Source organism: Balaenoptera acutorostrata, chromosome 7 (assembly GCF_949987535.1).
Source record: "Balaenoptera acutorostrata chromosome 7, mBalAcu1.1, whole genome shotgun sequence".
Classification (NCBI taxonomy): domain Eukaryota; kingdom Metazoa; phylum Chordata; class Mammalia; order Artiodactyla; family Balaenopteridae; genus Balaenoptera; species Balaenoptera acutorostrata.
The window spans coordinates 81,397,100-81,415,848 of record NC_080070.1 but is presented as its reverse complement, the minus strand read 5'-3'; the positions used below and the strand labels follow the sequence as shown (position 1 = coordinate 81,415,848).

Here is an 18,749-nt window from a genome sequence, read left to right as displayed (position 1 = left end):
TCTATGCTCTCAGACATTTCTTAGAGGTTTCATACAATTATCTCACCCACATATTTTATACATGATTCAAAGATAAATTGATAGATTGAAATCTTGCCAACAAACAAATGAACAAAACCACTTAAGCAACACAAAAATAAAGCAAATATGTAATACCAATTTATTTCTTTTAAATTCTCTTAAAATTCAGGTGTATACTCAATTTCCACTTAATTTTTTTCTCTCTGAAAAGTAGTTCAGAATCTACAGATGGCAAAACTGGTATTTGTGAATTCTAGTAACAGTTGTATCCAGAAAAAAGCCGATTTTATATAATCATAAAATTTACTTTGCCAAAATATTTCTGAATATGTAATCACACAAAAAATTTTTACTCTGTGAAATAAAAAGTCAATTTTGTAAGTGCAATGGAAAAAGTTTCATCTTGCTATCTGCCCATTTCCTAGGACTTGGTAATAGCTCAAGCCCTTTTTCAAGGACTGCATTGACTGGGGGCTTTTCCTCTGTAGTTAGGCCCTTGAATTCTAGGGAAAGGAACTATCTATGACAATGTGGCCTGATTCTTAAAATAATGATTTAGGGACCAGGGAGTATTTAGGTCAATTTTTACTTGACACAGACCTTGGCAACTTCTTAATGAGTGTTATTATAGGTAGAAACTAATTATCTTGATTGCAAAACTAGCAAAGCTTCAGCATTTATTTCTATCATTCCCTGATCAGAAAGTGTTCTCAAAAATGGCGGAAATATAGGATCTCTTCAAAGAAGAAAAACATGTTCAACTGTGATATAATTAGCAGTTTCTATGGCTTTTGTTCTTAAGAGACAATAAGCGTTGCGATTCTTGAAAATGTCTAATTACGTGGGGAAGGAAATTCAAGGCAGAAAAGAAGATAATTTACAGCATAATTTTCAAAGTAATTAGAATTTGCAGAAAACAATTCTTATTACACACCTGTTTAATCTTCAAGATTTTATTATCCCTTAAGAAATAATAATTCAAATTTAACATTAGCTACCATTTTTTGTACTTTCCTAATCTCATTGTATTGAAAACAAACAACTTATTGTTATTTTAATAAAACAACCTGCACTTATTTTGAGATTTTTTTTTTTTAGGATTACATCTATATGAACTGGATACTACTGAGTTTTTTAACATTGGAAGTGCTCTATTATATGTATAAAATTATATCACATCCCTATAATTTAAAATTTAAGGTTGCAATACAAAATTTAAAGTTGTAACATAAAATGTATAATTTTTGGTCTTATATTTGAATTTTACCTGTGTCTTTGCACTAAAAATCTATCTAGTTTTTCTTTACTGGATGCTTTGGACAAAAGGATATTTACATGGAAATAATAGTTATCACATATTTTAAATACTATGTTGCTGTTTTATCATCCAGTTTATCATTTAAAATAAAACATTATTAGTCCTAGTCTAGTTCAAGTGTAAAACAGTTAATTCATATTAATCTATTCTGAAAACAACTTTTTTTTTTAACTACCTGAGGCTTTTTTGAACCTAGAAGTCACCATCTCTACCACTATTTAAAAAAAATTCCTAACATTTAACAGGACATGTAGTTGTGGGAGATTTTATAGGCTATTATAAAGGTGTTAGCAGTTGTATTAACCTAACACTGTCTTGGTAGAATGATTCAAGCAGAGTAAGGTAGGTCTTACTAGCCTTTCATAGACATCTTATCAGTGATTGTTGTTTAAAATTCCAACCAACCTGTTCAAAGGATACACTAAGGTAGTGTTTATAACTCCCCAATTAAAATGGAAGCAAAAGTTACTAATTTAAGGCCATTAGAATAATTACAAAGTCTGAAGTAGACCACATCACAGTAAACTGAGTCTAAATAATGAACACACACATACACACACACCACACAAACATTCTTGCATGCTAATGTCAATTTAGTTGAGATATAAGATAGTCCACTCACAGAATGGAACAAAACTATTCTGTCTCTATGTTTCTTCTTTAACAATCAAAGATGTACTATGTTTTGGTAGTTTAGCCTAGTCCTCAGTTTTAATGTTGGATGAGAGTGCAGACTCTGATTAAGTAGGTCTGGGTGGGCTCTGAGATTTTGCCTTTCTAACAAATTCCCAGCAGATGCATATGCTGCTAGTTCCATGGCAAACTCCTGGTAATAAGGGTTTATACCAGCTAAGCTTTCAATGATTTGAGCTATGCATAAATAACATAATCCATTCTGTGAACCATTGTTGGACAGACTCCTTTAACTGTGGCAAATCTTGGCTTTTTAAAAAGTATGCAACTGTATTTTCCAAAGTCTATAACTTGGGAGGAGCTTCAAGATGGCGGAAGTGTAAGACGCGGAGATCACCTTCCTCCCCACAAATACATCAGAAATACATCTACATGTGGAACAACTCCTACAGAACAACTATTGAACGCTGGCAGAAGACCTCAGACCTCCCAAAAGGCAAGAAACTCCCCACGTAGCTGGGTAGGGCAAAACAAAAAATAAAAAACAGACAAAAATAGGGATGGGACCTGCAGCAGTTGGGAGGGAGCCATGAAGGACGAAAGGTTTCCACACACTGGGAAGGCCCTTTGCCGGCGGAGACTCTAGGTGGCCGAGGGGAGAAGCTCTGGAGCCACAGAGGAGAGCGCAGCCACAGGGGTACGGAGGGCAAAGCGGAGAGATTAACGCACAGAGGATAGCTGCCAACCAACACTCACCAGCCCAAGAGGCTTGTCTGCTCACCCGCTGGGACAGGCGGGGGCTGGGAGCTGAGGCTCGGGCTTTGGAGGTCGGATCCCAGAGAGAGAACTGGGTTGGCTGCGTGAACACAGCCTGAAGGGGGCTAGTTCGCCACAGCTAGCTGGGAGGGAGTCCGGGAAAAGGTCTGGAGCTGCTGAAGAGGCAAGAGACTTTTTCTTGCCTCTTTGTTTCCTGGTGCTCGAGGAGAGGGGATTCAGAGCGCCACTTAAAGGAGCTCCAGAGATGGGCGCGAGCCGCGGCTATCAGCGTGGACCCCCGAGACGGGCATGAGACACTAAGGCTGCTGCTGCAGCCACCAAGAAGCCTGTGTGCGAGCACAGGTCACTATCCACACCTCCCCTCCCGGGAGCCTGTGCAGCCCGCCGCTGCCAGGGTCCCGTGATCCAGGGACAACTTCCCCGGGAGAACACACGGTGTGCCTCAGGCGGGTGCAACGTCACTCCGGACTCTGCTGCCGCAGGCTCGCCCCGCATCCGTACCCCTCCCTCCCCACAGCCTGAGTGAGCCAGAGCCCCCGAATCAGCTGCTTCTTTAACCCTGTCCTGTTTGATTGAAGAACAGAGGCCCTCAGGCGACCTACACGCAGAGGTGGGTCCAAATCCAAAGCTGAACCCCGAGAGCTGTGCGAACAAAGAAGAGAAAGGGAAATTTCTCCCAGCAGCCTCAGGAGCAGAGGATTAAATCTCCACAATCAACCTGATGTACCCTGCATATGTGGAATACCTGAATAGACAAGGAATCATCCCAAACTGAGGAGGTGGACTTAGGGCAGCAAAGATATATATATTTTTTCCCTTTTTCTCTTTTAGTGTGTGTGTATGTGTATGCTTCTGTGTGTGATTTTGTCTGTATAGCTTTGCTTTTACCATTTGTCCTAGGGTTCTGTCTGTTCGTTTTTGTTTTTTACTTTAAAAAATTTTTTTCTTATTATTTTTTATTTTTAAAACTTTATTTTATTTTACTTTATTTTAATTTCATTTATTTTATCTTCTTTCTTTCTTTCCTTTTCTTTTCTTTCTATTTTTTCTCCCTTTTATTCTGAGCTGTGTGGATGAAAGGCTCTTGGTGCTCCAGCCAGGGATCAGGGCTGTGCCTCTGAGGTGGGAGAGCCAAGATCAGGAAACTGGTCCACAAGAGACCTCCCAGCTCCACGTAATATCAAATGGTGAAAAGTTCCCAGAGATCTCCATCTCAACGCCAAGACCCAGCTCCACTCAACGACCAGCAAGCTACAGTGCTGGACACCCTATGCCAAACAACTAGCAAGACAGGAACACAACCCCATCCATTAGCACAGAGGTTGCCTAAAATCATAATAAGGCCACAGACACCCCAAAACACACCACCAGACATAGACCTGCCCACCAGGAAGACAAGATCCAGCCTCATCCACCAGAACACAGGCACTAGTCCCCTCCACCAGGAAGCCTAAACACCCCATTGAACCAACCTTAGCCACTGCGGACACACACCAAAAACAACGGGAACTACGAACCTGCAGCCTGCGAAAAGGTGACCTCAAACACAGTAAGTTAAGCAAAATGAGAAGACAGAAAAACACACAGCAGATGAAGTAGCAAGGCAAACACCCACCAGACCTAACAAATGAAGAGGAAACAGGCAGTCTACCTGAAAAAGAATTCAGAATAATGATAGTAAAGATGATCCAAAATCTTGGAAATAGAAAGGAGAAAATACAAGAAACGTTTCACAAGGACCTAGAGGAACTAAAGAGCAAACAAACAGTGATGAACAACAGAATAAATGAAATTAAAAATTCTCTAGAAGGGATCAACAGGAGAATAACTGAGGCAGAAGAACGGATAAGTGACCTGGAAGATAAAATAATGGAAATAACTACCACAGAGCAGAATAAAGAAAAAGGAATGAAAAGAATTAAGGACATTCTCAGACACATCTGGGACAACATTAAATGCACCAACATTCGAATTATAGTGGTCCCAGAAGAAGAAGAGAAAAAGAAAGGGACTGAGAAAATATTTGAAGAGATTATAGTTGAAAACTTCCCTAATATGGGAAAGGAAATAGTTAATCAAGTCCAGAAAGCACAGAGAGTTCCATACAGGATAAATCCAAGGAGAAACACGCCAAGACACATATTAATCAAACTATCAAAAATTAAATGCAAAGAAAAAATATTAAAAGCAGCAAGGGAAAAACAACAAATAACACACAAGGGAATCCCCATAAGGTTAACAGCTGATCTTTCAGCAGAAACTCTGCAAGCAGGAAGGGAGTGGCAGGACATATTTAAAGTGATGAAGGAGAAAAACCTACAACCAAGATTACTCTACCCAGCAAGGATTTCATTCAGATTTGATGGAGAAATTTAAAACCTTTACGGACAAGCAAAAGCTAAGAGAATTCAGCACCAACAAACCAGCTCTACAACAAATGCTAAAGGAACTTCTCTAAGCGGGAAACACAAGAGAAGAAAAAGACGCACAAAAACAAACCCAAAACAATTAAGAAAATGGTAATAGGAACATACATATCGATAATTACCTTAAATGTAAATGGATTAAATGCTCCAACCAAAAGACACAGACTGGCTGAATGGATACAAAAACAAGACTCGTATATATGCTGTCTACATGAGACCCACTTCAGACCTAGGGACACATACAGACTGAAAGTGAGGGGATGGAAAAAGATATTCCATGCAAATGGAAATCAAAAGAAAGCTGGAGTAGCAATTCTCATATCAGACAAAATAGACTTTAAAATAAAGACTATTACAAGAGACACAGAAGGACACTACATCATGATCAAGGGACCGATCCAAGAAGAAGATATATAACAATTGTAAATATTTACGCACCCAACATAGGAGCACCTCAATACGTAAGGCAAATACTAACAGCCATAAAAGGGGAAAGAGACAGTAACACAATCATAGTAGGGGACTTTAACACCCCACTTTCACCAATGGACAGATCATCCAAAATGAAAATAAGGAAACACAAGCTTTGAATGATACATTAAAGAAGATGGACTTAATTGATATTTATAGGGCATTCCACCCAAAAACAACAGAATACACATTCTTCTCACATGCTCATGGAACATTTTCCAGGATAGATCATATCTTGGGTCACAAATCAAGCCTTGGTAAATTTAAGAAAATTGAAATCGTATCAAGTATCTTTTGAAACCAAAACGCTATGAGACTAGATATCAATTACAGGAAAAAAACCTGTAAAAAATACACACACGGATGCTAAACAATACACTACATAATAACCAAGGGATCACTGAAGAAATCAAAGAGGAAATCAAAAAATACCTAGAAACAAATGACAATGAAAACACGACAACCCAAAACCTATGGGATGCAGCAAAAGCAGTTCTAAGAGGGAAGTTTGTAGCAATACAATCCTACCTTAAGAAACAAGAAACATCTCAAATAAACAGTCTAACCTTACACCTAAAACAATTAGAGAAAGAAGAACAAAAAAACCCCAAAGTTAGCAGAAGGAAAGAAATCATAAAGATCAGATCAGAAATAAATGAAAAAGAAATGAAGGAAACAATAGCAAAGATCAATCAAACTAAAAGCTGGTTCTTTGAGAAGATAAACAACATTGATAAACCAGTAGCCAGACTCACCAAGAAAAAAAGGGAGAAGACTCAAATCAATAGAATTAGAAATGAAAAAGGAGAAGTAACAACTGACACTGCAGAAATACAAAGGATCATGAGAGATTACTACAAGCAACTCTATGCCAATAAAATGGACAACCGGGAGGAAATGGACAAATTCTTAGAAATGCACAACCTTCCGAGACTGAACGGGGAAGGAACAGAAAATATGAACAGACCAATCACAAGCACTGAAATTGAAACTGTGATTAAATATCTTCCAACAAACAAAAGCCCAGGACCAGATGGCTTCCCAGGCGAATTCTATCAAACATTTAGAGAAGAGCTAACAACTATCCTTCTCAAACTCTTCCAAAATACAGCAGAGGCAGGGACGCTCCCAAACTCATTCTATGAGGCCACCATCACTCTGATACCAAAACCAGACAAAGATGTCACAAAGAAAGAAAACTACAGGCCAATATCACTGATGAACATAGATGCAAAATTCCTCAACAAAATACTAGCAAACAGAATCCAACAGCACATTAAAAGGATCATACACCATGATCAAGTGGGGTTTATCCCAGGAATGCAAGGATTCTTCAATATACCCAAATCAATCAATGTGATACACCATATTAACAAATTGAAGGAGAAAAAGCATATGATCATCTCAATAGATGCAGAGAGAGCTTTCTACAAAATTCAACACCCATTTATGATAAAAACCCTCCAGAAAGTAGGCATAGAGGGAACTTTCCTCTACATGATAAAGGCCATATATGACAAACCCACAGCCAACATTGTCCTCAATGGTGAAAAACTGAAACCATTTTCACTAAGATAGGAACAAGACAAGGTTGCCCACTCTCACCACTATTACTCAACAGAGTTTTGGAAGTTTTAGCCACAGCAATCAGAGAAGAAAAAGAAATAAAAGGAATCCAAATCGGAAAAGAAGAAGTAAAGCTGTCACTGTTTGCAGATGACATGATACTATACATAGAGAACCCTGAAGATGCTACCAGAAAACTACTAGAGCTAATCAATGAATTTGGTAAAGTAGCAGGATACAAAATTAATGCACAGAAATCTCTAGCATTCCTATACACTAATGATGAAAAATCTGAAAGTGAAATTAAGAAAACACTCCCGTTTACCACTGTAACAAAAAGAATAAAATATCTAGGAATAAACCTACCTAAGGAGACAAAAGACCTGCATGCAGAAAATTATAAGACACTGATGAAAGAAATTAGAGATGATACAAATAGATGGAGAGATATACCATGTTCTTGGATTGCAAGAATCAACATTGTGAAAATGACTCTACTACCCAAAGCAATCTACAGATTCAATGCAATCCCTATCAAACTACCACTGGCATTTTTCACAGAACTAGAACAAAAAATTTCACAATTCGTATGGAAACACAAAAGACCCCAAATAGCCAAAGCAATCTTAGAAAGAAAAACGGAGCTGGAGGAATCAGGCTCCCTGACTTCAGACTGTACTACAAAGCTACAGTAATCAAGACAGTATGGTACTGGCACAAAAACAGAAATATAGATCAATGGAACAGGACAGAAAGCCCAGAGATAAACCCACGCACACATGGTCACCTTATCTTTGACAAAGGAGGTAAGAATATACAGTGGAGAAAAGACAGCCTCTTCAATAAGTGGTGCTGGGAAAACTGGACTGTTTCATTTGCAAGTATGAAATTAGAACACTCCCTAACACCATACACAAAAATAAACTCAAAATGGATTAAAGACCTAAATGTAAGGCCAGATGCTATCAAACTCTTAGAGGAAAACATAGGCAGAACACTCTATGACATAAATCACAGCAAGATCCTTTATGACGTCACCACCTCCTAGAGAAATGGAAATAAAAAGAAAAATAAACAAATGGGACCTAATGAAACTTCAAAGCTTTTGTACAGCAAAGGAAACCATAAACAAGACGAAAAGACAACCCTCAGAATGGGAGAGAATATTTGCAAAGGAATCAATGGACAAAGGGTTAATCTCCAAAATATATAAAGAGGTCATGCAGCTCAATATTAAAAAAAACAAACAACCCAATCCAAAAATGGGCAGAAGACCTAAATAGACATTTCTCCAAAGAAGACATACAGATGGCCAAGAAGCACGTGCAAAGCTGCTCAACATCACTAATTATTAGAGAAATGCAAATCCAAACTACAATGAGGTATCACCTCACACCAGTTAGAATGCACATCATCAGAAAATCTACAAACAACAAATGCTGGAGAGGGTGTGGAAAAAAGGGAACCCTCTTGCACTGTTGGTGGGAATGTAAATTGATACAGCCACTATGGAGAACAGTATGGAGGTTCCTTAAAAAACTAAAAATAGAATTACCATATGACCCAGTAATCCCACTACTGGGCATATACCCTGAGAAAACCATAATTCAAAAAGAGACATGTACCAAAATGTTCAATGCAGCTCTATTTACAATAGCCAGGACATGGAAGCAACCTAAGTGTCCACTGACACAGGAATGCATAAAGAAGATGTGGCACATATATGCAACGGAATATTACTGAGCCATAAAAAGAAACACAATTGAATTATTTGTAGTGAGGTGGATGGACCTAGAGTCTGTCATACAGAGTGAAGTAAGTCAGAAAGGGAAAAACAAATACCATATGCTAACACATATATATGGAATCTAAGAAAAAAAAATGGTCATGAAGAACCTAGGGGCAAGACAGGAATAAAGACACAGACCTACTAGAGAATGGACTTGAGGATATGGGGAGGGGGGAGGGAAAAAAAAAAACAAACACCAAAGTCTATAACTTGATAAAAATTTCCTACATGAAAAAGCTTCAGCAAAGAACAGAAACATGCAAGTTTTAGTAATGGTAAATAGTAAAATGAACATGTTAGAAAGAGAACAGAGAGTCAGAAGGTATGAATTTCTTCTCAGTTTTCACTGGATACAAGGTTACTTCTGACCTCTTGCAGATTACTTAAACTTTATTACTTGCAGTTTTCTATTTCACAGGGTTTTGGGGAGGACGAAATGATCTTATAGGAAGCACTCTGAAGAATATAAAACACTATACAAACATAGGATTTCAGTTGTGCATGATTATTTCAATTATTTCTTTATGTAAAAACATCAATTTCTCAAATTATTGCTTTAATTATTAAAACTTTCAAACATCCTGGGTAATAACACTAAATGTCAAGCATTTGCAGTGTGGTGGATGCAATTTAAAATTGGTGCTAATGCTTAATTCAATTTGTGGTTTCTGTTCAGTGCAAGCATTCCATCTCCTTTTCCTCTTTTATTTCTTGCAACTTTTCCCTATTGTTTCTGCTTTAATAATGCTTATATATTTTGAGGCCTAATATAGAGTTGTTTCCATAGATACCTACTCAAGACTAATAAAGGTATTTTCTAAACCAATTTGATACTTTCAACTTTGTTTTTAATACATACAGGGTTTGTTTCCCTTTATTTCAGTAACACTAAGAAATGGTTTCTAATGTCTTTAATATAGACTAAGTTAGTTTTACTTTCTAGTGGACCTACGATTTCTACATTTTTCCATGGAGTAAGTATTAAACTATAAATACAACCATTGTCTGAGCCATGCTCTGAGCCTTATATAATTACATGTTCTTGGAATAAATTTCTTAGACCATATAATAAGAAATGTTTACATATATTAGTTTAAAACACCGAGAGAATGATTTCCTCATCTTTTTAAATAATATCCCTCCATTTGTTACTGTGACCACCCCCCCCCACTAAAATGTTTACAGAGCAGATGTAAAGAGAAAGGCAGGTAAAAGTATGACAACAAAACAATTTATAGATTTATATAATAAAACCCAAAGGAACTGGAAAATTACTACACTTTCTGTTTTATGATAGAAAAGAAAGGCAGTATAACTATTGATATATAAAAATTCTATAGCAAATAGTGTGTTAAATCAATGAAGACAATAAATTTACCTAAGAAAACTGTTCAGAACATGCATTTTTAAGCTCTTATTCAACCACTGCTTTAAATAATCAAATTAGAAATTAAAATTTTAAAACAAATTAAATGATTTTACTCTTAGAAAACGGGTCAAGACCCATGATTGTTGCTAATGATTAATTCGTAATTTTTTATGTATATCTTTTAATGCTCAGAGACCAGTTTAAGTGACCTTATTTACTTACTCACTGGACAGCAGCCCAGAACATCTAGAATTTCTAGAACATCTAGAAGCATTTAGAACTTCTGCTAAAATACTTGAATATAAAAGAATATTGTTTCTAGTTTCTCTCCACTCCTTAACTAATTTTCTCTCACCACCAATCTTTTTTTTGGTCTCACTATTTTCGGGATGACTTCCCTTCTTAAAAATTTATTTATAATTAGAAATGTATGCCATTAAAATAATACCTTCTAAAAATCTATAGTCATATTATGTAGTTTTTCTATTCCAAAAGATTCCCATCCTTTTCCTCAAAACTTAAAAAAAGGGGGTTTCCAATTTCTTGGATTTTGAACTGTCTTATATATATATTCACTAACAGAAGACCACAGATATATGGACAAAAAATAGCCTCCCTCATAAGTTGTCAAATCATTTTATAGTAAAAACCTCAGACAGTCAGTGGTTCTGATACTCAAAGCCTGAAAATCAACTGAATCAAAAAATTCACGTTTCACTGAAAGAAAAATGGATAGTACCTTCTCTCTCACATTATGAGTTAAACAATGTTTTTAAGATATTAAGACTTCTTGGACATATATGCATATAATCCCATAGAGGTGCTAAGACTTCCAGGGTTTTCCATTGATAAAGAGTTCTATTAGTATTATCCTGGAGGGCAGGGATCTCTCTTACTCAGCTGTTTCTTACAATAGTTCTTGGTACCTAGAGAGTGCTTAATGTGTCCAGAAAATGGAAGTTGGCCAGAATAATGTTAGTAGCTAGCAAACGTAGCTAGCTATTCGTTGTGCTAATATCAGTTATCTAGGAGCACTTCCAGTAGAACTGTAGGGTACAGAGGAAAGAGTAGCATTCTATGTTAGTAACTGTGTTGACTGATATACTTAAGTTATATACAGAGAAACAGAAAACACTGCTGAATGAGATGACAAGGAACTAGGCTTGGGGAAACTAAAAATACTCATTAAAAAACAGAAAATAAATACATTGTAAACAGTAATTAAATTTGACAGTTTAGTTCACCTAAAAGTGATCTATTCTTAACTTCTCATTAATAACTTAGCTATTTTACCTTTATCATGTTACATGGCGTTTCATTGTTTTTACTGACAACCGTATGGTCAGATATAAAATGGCCCAGGAATTAATATATGTTCCAATAATATTTTGCAATGTTCTGAGACTGTAAAAATTATTTAATATATATCACATCTAACTTACATTATAAACTTCAGGGTTAGACTTTTAGATACGAGACCATGGTATAGTTTAAGGATTTTAATTTCAGTTTGTGATGTCATAAATTTTCTTATAGTGATAGATGTTATTACTATAGTTAAGTGATAATGACAAAATCTATTCAGGAAGTTATTATTAACCATTAGGAATTACTCTTTTCTTTTCTCCCTTTATTCCTCCATAATTATTATCTTTCTTTTCTGACTCCATACGAATAGTGGATAGGTATGTTTTTTAGAAACTTTTTTTTCTTTTAATGATTACCTATGCTTTCCCATCCTAGAAAATAAGTAATAGTTACAAGTAATCAAGCTTAATAGCAATGACATAGTCAGCTTTCTTAGTTGTATTAAAAAGTGTATTAAAGGAAGTTTCATTTTGCTATTCTTAACAGAATATTCTTTACTAACATATTAGTGACATCTACTGCTAACAAAGTGTGATCCTTCCAAGGACAAACAGTTTGGGAATTCATGAGTAGCTAACAGGCAGAATTGACTAATGGAGTTGCAGCACATTTATACAAAATCGAGATGACAAAATTAATCAAAACTATTAAATTTAGTAGAGATTTTGCATATCTTTATGACATGGCTACCCTCTTTTTTGGTACTGCCTCTGCTCTATCACTACCAAATGACCTCAGCATTGTAGGACATTAAAACTAGACGCTCTAACGGTCTGCCATTCTTGTTCTATTTCCTGCTGTCAAATTCCTAGCTCCAGCCAGTCTTTTCAACTGCCTTCTACAGGTTGCTCTTACTCAGGAATCAGAAACAAACCAGAAAAACAGTAAAGGTAGTTCCAGTTTGGAAAAAAGTGGAAAATCAGTTCACATTTTAAGATTCATTAACATACAGTCATCTCAAGGGCTTTCACATCCAGTTATATTACAATTTTCTTAATTTGGGCACTGATTGGTTGATCAGAGTTGGCTGTATATTTACCTTGATATTTATAAAGAATGTGATTTTCCCTTTTATTTTATTTAAAAGAAATCAACAGAAGTAACAACAGGGAGGTCAGTCATTAGCTTTCTTATGGCAAACAGCAATATTCCACTACTTCAATAATTTCTCTTCTGTCAAAATATTTAATATGATTACTGCAAATACATAAAAGTCATTGATCAAAGATGTTCTGTACCTTATTGGTTCATCCTAGCCTCATAAGTCCAAATTTTATAATTTGAGTTATTAGTATGGCTAGATGTCCCTTTAATTCATCCCAAAATAAGGTTTTGTGGTAATTTCTATGTTTTGTTTCCTATTTTCAGAATACTGTCATTTTTGTTTGACTCAGAAGATTACTTTCTTGTCCTGCAAAACGTGAGTATAATTTGTTCATTCATTCTTAAATGTGTTTAGAAAACACACTGATAAATAAACTCTACAGGTGTTAAGCAATTAAGTGGCAGTAATCATTTGATATCAGTCTTGGCATTAATAACTTTCAGGATCACTTAGATTCAAGTTTACTAAATTGTAAATGGGTCAAAACACAACATACAAGCCCCCAAATACAGCTCTGTACTGTCTGTCACTTCAATCCTATTGTATGCTAAGCAGAAAAAGGCAGTGTGGGTTTCAGAGGGAAAGCTAAATTGGCTGTCACGAATTTCCCATGCACATTCAGGTGAGGATTTTAAATGTACAAAAAGGGATGGTTCTCTTTGATACTGAAACCCTAACATTTTTTAAAATTAGTAATTATGGCTGAGTAATATTCTATTGTATATATGTACCACATCTTCTTTATCCATAAGTCAGAGAAAGACAAATACCATATGATATCGCTTATATGTGGAATCTAAAAAAATGGTACAAATGAACTTATTTACAAAACAGAAATAGAGTCACAGACGTAGAAAACAAACTTATGGTTACCAAGGGGGAAGGCGGGGAAGGATAAATTGGGAGACTGGGATTGACATATACACGATACTATATGTAAAATAGATAACTAATAAGAACCTACTGTACAGCACAGGGAAGTCTACTAAATACCCTGTAATGACCATTATGGGAAAATAATTTAAAAAAGAGTGGATATATATATGTGTATAACTGATTCACTTTGCTGTACAGCAGAAACTAACACCACATTGTAAATCAACTATACTCCAATAAAAATTAATTTAAAAAAGCAAAAATATTAGTAATTAAATGAGGTGAAAGAGATTATTTACACTTATGTGAATTTAGACAAATTTATAAACATATTGAAGTGACACATTTTTGATGAATCCCTTATGTTAACAGCCTATATTAAATGCCAAAATAGTTATGATTTAGTAAATCATCACAAAATAATAAAAATTATACTTCTAATGAATAAAAAATTTATACTAATCAATTTACAAGATTACTACTACTAATAAACTATAGTTTTCAAATGCATATCTTTATTTTTGCATAAATATATTTTAAAATAATAGTATTACCATATGTAAAATGTTATAGTGTTTAAAATGCAGAATTTATGTGTTGATCCAAAAGTGCCACAGGAAGTTGATAGATAGACTGCTGAAAGGAAGGTGGGGGAGGCCGGGGTGGGAAGTGAAGGGATGTGATTTTCTCTTGTCTAGTTACTTAAATCATATAGTGACACAAACAATTCTAAGTTAAAAATGTTTCTTTTAAGGGCATCTAAACACATGCAAATCTTCCTTACTAATATTACCAGGAAAATATGTTAAAGATCCTTCTTCTGCATAACATTTTGTAATTTGTTTAGTTGATACATGAAGTTTAGAGCATTTCAGTGTCATATGTAAGTAACTTAGTATATTTCTAAACTTAGAAAAAAAATCCTTTTTCCCTTTCTTGAAGCAAAAGAGTAGTAGATCTATTTTATCAAAATGTACTCACATCGTTAGACAAGAAATCATGTATGTATAGACTCGGTCTAAGGAAAGGGCATAGATCACTATCACTTCATCTTGTCTTGTTTTCCTTAAGCCATTTTCATGGCTTTCCTAGAAATACATGGCTGTTCAGTTAAGTGAGACTGTACATTCTACTACATCTTTAGTGAGTTGACATATTTAGGTATTTTTATTTTTCTATTATTTAAAATTCTTACATAATGTTATGGAATAAGCTAACATCAACCGAGTTGTTTTGTTTGTTTTGTTTTTGGTAAGAATAGTCTCTTTTCCAAGGGCTTTATAGAAATTTACTTATGCATAATTCTCATAACAACCCAATAGGGAGGAACGATTATCGTTTCCACTTGAAAAAAGGGACGTTGAGCACAAGTAGCTTACAGTAGCTGTCTCCAGCTGCTCAGTTAGTGCCCAAGTCAGGCGGTCAAGTTCCATAGACTCCATGCTCTTAACCACCACACCAAAGGTTACAGACGACGTCTTCACATGAAAAAAATTAAAAGCTAAGCTGTGATATGGCAGGATAAATGAATATCCTAGATGCAACAATGCAATGTTTTTTTAAAAATTATATCGGAAAACTAAAAGAATTAACCTAATGATTTATTTATTTAAGTGGTAAGTATTGCACTTAATAGAGCTAAATTAATACTTAGGAAAACACATTTCATTGAAATTTACCCTTGGTTCACCATTTCATTGTTTCATCTGCTAATTTTGTTAAGCTCACTTTGACTAAAAGTTTATATACTATTTTAATACTAAAGACAAATATTTTATATATTTTTGATGTATTAAGTGCCCATATATTGACAATAGTCAATTAAATAAGACAAAACAAAATAGCCTGAGAACAGATTAAGAAAGGCAAACATAACCTTCAGGCTGGTTCTCTGTATTAATTCTCCAAATGTGCACTGTGTTCTATGTATAGAGCTGGTATGCAAATGCCAGCAGCAACCACAGTTATAATGAGCATCTACCATATTATTAGACACCGTTCTTAGTAACTTATGAGGACTGTCTCACGCATCTCCAGAAAAACAGTGTATTAGTTATTAACCCTATTTTACAAATCATAAATGGGTGATGAAAATAAGTAACATAAATTACCCCCCAAGTCACGAGGGCGGTAGATGGAGAACCTGGGATACAAACTCAGGCCATCTGCCCCCAGAGCCTGCAAAGCAGATTCATTGAAGAGTTTCTTATTTGGCATATCCTAGATTGCAAGGCAAAGTGGTAGGCCCTGTGATAAATCGAAACATGCATATATGTGCTCTTGGGATTCAAAGGTGGGAAAGATTAAAATCCACTGAGAGAACGGTATGGTTATACGAGAATGATAGTAAATTTAAGGGCAACCGACCCTATTTGAGTCTGTTAGTGTTTAATGTTGGAGAGGTCATTTAGGATTGCATGACAAAGAACGTGACAGGCAGCGAAATCTGGATTCAATTCACTTGTAAATTGAGAGATATAAATGATTTTTTGAATGGGAAAGTATTGTGATAGCCATCAGAGCTGTATTTAGGGAGACATCTGCCAGTGGTATCTAAAAAGGAAGAGTATATATGGCTTATTGTGTTAGGTAATCTTACAAAATGAAGCATAAACAATAATTTATTGACTAAAACAAATTTTAATCATCAAAAACTGTATGCAGAATTTTTTCGTCCTAAGATTGCAGACATCATTCCTTGGCACGGTTACCTAATTTGATATTTGCAAAAGTAGATAGCAGAATATGTATTCTCATGAGCCAACATCTCTCTTTGACTCAGGATTAATTTTATTGGGCATGTGAGGATTACACCTCAGAAAGCAGCTGAGGTAAATATATCAACAAAAATTTTATCAACATAAAAAGGCAGGTTACTTCATAACAGTTTTTCATTTAGATATTATCATATTAGCCTTTGAGACAAATTTAATTAAAACTTTCCCATCTGAAAGCTTCTGAAATTTTCTACTATGAAAGTATTTGTGTCAAACCTACATTTAATAATATTGTAAACTTATTCCTTCTACTCAGAGGGATTAGAACAACGTAACAAGTGTTTTTTTGTTTTTTGTTTTTTTTGTTTTATTTGGTCAAAACTATCCATGCTATTGAAATTCAGTGGCATTGCTTGCCATCATCCAGCTTTATCTGGCTAAAATCCTTTAATTCCCCCACCCCTGCTGTTGGGAGCTCTAGGCTCATCACACTTAACCTCTGCCTAGGCTTCTCAGAAAAGAATTTGTTTCAGTCCATTCATGGTTTCAATAGTTGAGCAAGCCACACGCAACTGCACACTGGTCTTTTACCCTGAGCACACTAATCTGATTGTTTTTCCACTCTACAAGCTCTGGGTCAACAATCAAGCTGCCGCCAGAAACTAATTAATTTGCAAACAGGCTTCTGTTTTCACAGAGGGAAAGCTTTTGAGAGCCATGTCAGAGAGGCCAGTCACACCATGGTTACACGCATTGTCACGGCATCCACTTCTCAGGGTAAATCTCTTGCTTGATGTCACTGCACACATGAACCCAGATTACTCAGTCAGCAGTAAATCCCTATTGAGGCCCACCAAGCTCTGAATGTAGTGACTCTAGAAGAGGAAATTGGTATAGACAGGCTCTGTATTCATTAAGCTGATGGTGAGACGAGAGAAAAATAATGTTAAGAACCAAGAGAAAAGGAGAGCTGGCTATAATTTAAAGAATTTTCCAAGATATTGTCTCATTTTTATACATTTTCATCAATTTTAAGTTAAAAAGTAGAATTTTCTTTAGTAAATGTAATCATACCCTTAAATATTATTTTCTACTCTCACCATTCAACTATAAATTCTGAAATAAGTGGTTCAAAATTTGTGATTAATGTGCCATACTTGAGGGTTGTACTTTTTAGCCCATCATTAAAAAATGTTAAAATAGCATATCCTAACAATTTTATTCAGCTACATTTTCTCAGCGGCCTGAAAAAAAAATCATCTTCCAAACATTGCCACTAATGAGTTAATTTTTATTCCAAAGTTTTATTCATTTTTTTTCTCATAAGTGCAAAGTAATTTCAAACAAAACTGGTTAATAGTGATTATGGTCCTTAGATAAAATGTGACACAGAAAATAGGTCCTCAGAAAAGAAGAGCAAGTGAAGGTATATTTTGGTAACTTTTCTCTTTATGAGAAAAAGAAGGCATATTTAGTGAGTGTATTAAATGTATCATCATTTAGAGAGTAGAATAATTTCATGGTATGTATTTTTTGAAAAAATTATATTTCTGGCAGGTGGGCATTCTTTATCAGCATGAAAATTTTTCTAGGTAATAGATTCATAAGGAAAAAACCATAACTAATAGGTTGTATTTAGATATAGTTATGGATACTTATTTTAAACTATTACATATCCATGTTTCAGCATGATTTCACTAAAAATAACCAAAAATACTAACATTTTTATTTGTGACTCTATGCACTGATACTTCAGAATCGTTAACTAATTAATACAGAATGTAATTTATAGAATATGTAATTCAAAAGTTAAAAAAGACTCTATCTTTGTTGCTTCTTTCATAGAGGATGTTTGTGGTTGCTCTTGTTGTTTCAACTGAATGGTCATTCAACATCTATAATACTCATCTGCTCATGTAACCATAGAGTAAGGCTTCCAGAGGGCTTTTTTCCTCAAGGTCAGCAAAATATTACTAACTTAAGTCAGAGAAATAGTTCAAAATGGCATCATTAAATAAGTCTGACATTATGCCAAACTAGATGATTAACTTTATTTATTAAAAAAATCCAGTTAGATACTCTGATACAGTTCATGCCTTTAAAGATGGTAGAATTAAAATAGTATATCAAAAGAGTTATACAAGTAATTTAAGATTAGGTATCTGGTACAATGCAGTATTAATTTGTGCTCTCAGAATTTATTTGCAGTTACATTTCTTGGTTCTATTTTCAAAAAAATATATCTTGTGGAGAAATTTGAATCTTTAGAGAACATGAAATATCCTAGTGCATGACCACAGAGGAAGCTATGCT

At 35.1% G+C, this 18,749-nt stretch overlaps 1 protein-coding gene and 1 long non-coding RNA gene across 4 annotated transcripts in view; one reads left to right on the top strand and one right to left on the bottom strand.

The window, feature by feature from the left end:
* The window catches only part of SEMA3A (semaphorin 3A), a 495,018-nt gene that overhangs the window by 80,162 nt on the left and 396,107 nt on the right, over positions 1–18,749 (bottom strand). The window lies entirely within an intron of this gene.
* Positions 1–18,749, top strand: part of LOC130708632 (uncharacterized) — a 63,801-nt gene that overhangs the window by 12,101 nt on the left and 32,951 nt on the right. For both annotated transcript variants that reach the window (XR_009008907.1, XR_009008908.1), the window contains exon 2: positions 13,107–13,158. This is a non-coding gene — a long non-coding RNA (uncharacterized LOC130708632). The remainder of the gene's footprint in view (positions 1–13,106; positions 13,159–18,749) is intronic.